Below are 5,132 nucleotides of genomic sequence, written 5' to 3' on the forward strand. Positions count from 1 at the left end.
GCCTTAGCTGAAGTGTGGAGCTTCAAAACATCAGCACAAGGATCAAAGCAATGATTGATGTCATGATCTGTCTACTCCGCTTAATTACAGCAGAAGCGCACTGTTTACGCTCTAATGCCATCACAAATATAACATCTGGCATGACTTGTACCAGAAGTGTGTGTGTGTGTGTATGTACACACATTGGTGAGACCATACCTAGAGTACTGTGTGCATTTGTGGTTTATTATACAATTGTGGTATATGAGACACTCATTAGACCTCAGCTGGAATATTGTGTACAGTTCTGGGTGCCACATTATAGGAAGGATGTGAACATATTTGAGGGGGTGCAGAAGAGGTTTACAAGAATGGTTCCAGGGATGCGAAACTTCAGCTATGAGGATAGGTTGGAGAGGTTGGGACTGTTCTCCTTGGAGAGAAGAAGGCAAAGAAAAGATTTGATAGAGATGTTCAAAATCATGAGGGGGCTGGACAGAGTAGATAGGGAGAAGCTGTTCCTGCTCTTAAAAGGATCAAGAACAAGAGGGCACAGATTTAAAGTGATTTGCAAAAGAAGCAAATGTGGCGTGAGAAAAAACTTTTTCACATAACGATTTGTTCAAGCCTGGAATGTGCTGCCTGGAAGTGTGGTGGAGACAGGTTCAATCGAGGCAATCAAGAGGGCAATAGTTGGGCCGACCCATGAGTGATTCTGGCCTCGTGCAAGCACTCTCACACGCAAGCAGATCCTTCACGTTTCATACTCATCTCAATGTCCTGAGCATTTTCAATACTGCCTGCTGGGATTCGCTTTCAGTTGTTCACCTGAGCTGACCTGCATCTCCGCACACCCAATGATCACACTCCCATGCAGCACCTGATCTCATCCATCACGACTGTCTTTTCACTTTCGATTTGGACAGCATGGTGCTGATTCAGTTTTACTTTTGCTCCACTGTCCTTTACCCTCCCCCAGTCAACCATTTCCTCTCCCCCATCACAGTTGATACCCCCCCGGCATCACCTTCCACTTCCCCTCTGTTTCCTACCAGCCCCAACCCTATTCCTTCAGGGATGTCCAGGTGAATATGCATGTTCCCTTCCTTCATGAAAATCCTACCCCCATCCACATTCACCTCCCTGATCTTCTCTTTCCCATCCCCAGGGTACGTGTCCGCCTCCAAGTCCCCACCAAACCCCCTTAATGTCCCTACTATGGCTATCATCGAACACCCACCATCCCACCCTACCGCCTCATTCTGCCCTCGGTCATTCTCACCCTTCCTCCAGACCATGCCCACCCTTAGTTCGCTCCCCAGGAGGCAGACATGGACAAATCAGACCTGTCCCGTGCATGTTCACCTGCACATCCGCCCTCCGCACCCCTCCCTCCGCTGGAACCCCTTCCCCACCAGAACCCCCTTCCCCTTCAAACCCCTTCCCCCTTCACACCCCTTCTCCCCTGGAACCCCTTCCCCCCCAGGAACCTCTTCCCCTTCCCATAGTCCTCCCACCCCCCCCGGACTCCCTCCCCCCGCTTAGTCCCTCCCCACTCCTGATTCCTTCCTCCAGCCTTACATCTTCCTCCAGCCTCACTTCTTCCACCAGCCTTATTTCTTCCCCCTTCCTGACTCCTTCCTCCACTCTTACTTTTTCCTCAACCTTTATTCCCTCCTGTCTCCACACCCCTTCCTCCCCCCGGACACCCTCCCCTCGCCACACTCCTTCATCCCCCCGGACACCCTCTCTTCTCCACATCCCTTCCTTCCCCTGGACACCCTCCCCTCTCCTTCCCTTGCACCTTACACCTACCTCCCCAGTTGTGGCCTTCTCCCTGTTTACCCCCTCCTCCCCCCGTTTTCCCTCCCCCCAGCACCTTCATTCCCCACCTCCCAACCTCACCCCATCGTGATACCTTCATTCCCCCCCTCCCGACAAACTCCCCCGATCCTGACACCTTCATTTCCCCCCCTCCCAACCTCAACCTCCTCCAATCCTGACAACTTAATTTCCCCCCTCCCAACCCCCCCACATCCTGACACCTTCATTCCCCCTCTCCCAACCTCCTCCCCCCAACACTTCTTCCTCTCCCAGCTGATCCTAGCCTTTCCTCTCCCATCACCCATTGTGAGCATCAACGGTAACTATCCAACTTCCATTCGCTGCTTCACAGCAAAGCCATGTCCATGAGAATCCATCCAGCATGCCATGGACGTTCCTCCAGTGTGCCTCTGGTGTCAGGCTATAGCATCTTCTGCTCTTCGGTTGCCCACAATGTGAGCAAACCCCTGGTAGGTAAGTCCCAACTTCTGCACGTCACAGTTGTTAAAATGTGTTCTATACCGGCCTGCTTTCCCGCCAATGTGGGCAGACGATCCAGCGGGTGGGGGGCGATTCCAGTGGGCAGGCCTCAGAATGATATGTTGATGTGTTACAATGAGGTTCACAGTGTCCGATGGCAGAGATTGCGAACTGGTTTCACGCTGTCATGAAACCGATCGCACCATGTTGTCAGTTCATGCCACCGAACATGCCTGATGCCAGCAGGCATGAAAAATCCTGGCTGTTGGCACAAATAGATTGTTTGTATAAAATATAACCCAATTTTGCTATAGCAGACCATCTAATATTGTCTATCATAAGACAGACACAACAATGCACCCTTCAGTTTAAATTTTAATATGTTAAAAATTTGAACTTTGACTTTTTAAAATTTACTAAAACAGTTCACATCACGAAAGAGTGAGACTCCACACTTATAATAGTTAATGTTTGGTGTCGGAGAGGCGATTGGCAGTCATTATATTTTCATGTCATTAAAAGGGCATCCTTGTAATGACATTCGTAATTACTATCCCTAAATATCTGTGGCCTATTTGGTCCATGCAAATACAGCAACTTCATGACATTGAATGCTTGTCAATCCTGAGGAAGACATTGAAGCACCACAAACAGCAACTTTTGGATATGCGCATTTAAGCTCCTTGCATGTTGCACCATTAGCCTCACCATTAGTTTGACAGTAATATGTGGCCCATAATAGCTTTCAGCTATTGGCGGGTCGTACTACTATTTAAACGCATAATTGAATCTGAAGGTGAGCCTCCTTAATTGTGAAATAATTTTGCATTTCTAATGTAACAACACACATAAAGATAATAGAGGAGGAAACAGATGTGCAGCACTCTCAAAGTCATTAAGGAATTAATAAAAACTGACCAAGAATCTCATTATCAGAAATCAATTGACAGATCAGTTATAATGATTTATAACTTTTTCAATTCTCTGTATTGCTTGAAGAAAATTTTTGGTTAAACACGATGACTTAATTGTAGCTACTGGTTTAGCACATACGTAACTGGTGCTGAGTCATTCCCGAGTTTATGATTGTATCTTTATTCAGGTTATTTAGCTTCCTTGCAATTAGAGTCAGTAAATGCTTCAAGTCAGTACTCTAGGGTGATATCATTACCAGTAATAGCTGAACAGAAACAGTTTAAGTAAAAAAAATCTGACAGAAATAGTCAGAACCATTGCATATCACAGTTAATAACAATTTTGTTGCAATTATTTGATTTTTGAAACAAACTCAGATGCTGTGATTTCCAATTCCATTATTTTGCTTAATTCTAGTCAATACATCAGGCAAAACTTTACCTAATTAGACTAAGAATCAAACATAAATACTGTTACAATTTAAAATCCCTTATATAAGTTTCTTGGACCCATATGTCATATAGATAGGCTTTGTGAGCTATAATTTATTGCATACATTGCTTCAACCTAGGGTTGGATATTCCTGACACCTTGGAGACAGGGTTGGAGGTGAGAGGGCTGGGAAAATTGCAGGTTGGGTTGGCTCCCCAACACATTACTGCAACTGGGGAAGTTCCGCAGGGGCAGGTTGGGAACAGGATCAGCTGCCCGCACTATGGAGGCAGGCAGCCACTCAGGGTGATTGAGACTCCAATTAGGGGTGATTTTACAGCCTTCCCAGCATCTTTCTGCTGGCAGAATGGTCACCCACTGTGTGCAGAGCCTGCCAGCTCAATGGAGAAGGTTTTCCTGTAGCAGACTGGGGGCCCATCAGAGCTAGAGACTCCATACCCCATTGACGGCACCTCAAGCATGAAATCAACAATTGTGGCCAGTCCAAATCCAACAGAGGGATTTCTCTTCCATTCAGATGAACCTGCCAGCCTCGATCCTGTTAATTTCTGCACTGCAGTGGAAGCCAGCGAAGGTGTCTGGCAGTCCTTGACCTGCCTCAGCAGCGCCCACCATTTTCAGTGGGGCTCCCAAGGCTCTAGTGTTGCTGGCTTTCTGATTGGGCTTGCCCATCCACCATCTTTAATTGGACAGTGAGCTTGGAAGTGACTGATTAAGAGGCTGCATCCCAGAAGATTGCTGAGCCAGTCTCGCTGCTGGCAAGTGTGGGCTGAGGACCCCTATTTGGTCCTGACGGAAGGTTCCTGAAAACCAGGGGAAAGTCCAGCCCTAAAATTCACTAACATAATCTATTTCAACACAATTGTCACTTAAATTATGCATTTAGGCAACTAGGCAAAACAATGACTTGCATAGGCTCATGTTCTGGCTAAATGCTTCAATTAAGTTAACTTCCTATTAAAGGCAAACCTTTGAAGACCAATAAATTATTGTAATGACTATAATGTTAAGGGCATTTCTTTAATTTAGCTAAAACATGCACTGAAGCAGGCTTGTGTAAAATGTGATTTTTGAACTGGAATGCTATACATAGGAATATAGGAACAGGATTATGCCGCTCAACCCATTGAGTCTGTCTTTCTATTTAATTAGATCCTGGCTGATCTGCATCTTAATTCCATCTACCCACAATGTACTTTTAAAAACTAAACAATAAAGATATAAGCCCTGCTTGAAGTATATTCATATGTTGAAGCAACACACTCAAGGCCTTCCTGCTGTATGTCTCAATTATTAATATGGCTTTGGGAATTCCTAGTGTTAACACTGGAAAGCAGGCAACAACCAGAGAACAACAGCCTGAAGTCTGACAATATCCTAGGGAGATCTAAGAAATAAATAACTTCCCTTCTTCTTTTCTCTCAGGCTTCTCTGTGGACCCCCACAAATGCTCTGATCCAAGGAGGCCCTGGTACTATTCC

The sequence above is a fragment of the Cetorhinus maximus genome, chromosome 4 (genome assembly GCF_964194155.1).
Source record: "Cetorhinus maximus chromosome 4, sCetMax3.hap1.1, whole genome shotgun sequence".
NCBI classification, from domain to species: Eukaryota; Metazoa; Chordata; class Chondrichthyes; order Lamniformes; family Cetorhinidae; genus Cetorhinus; species Cetorhinus maximus.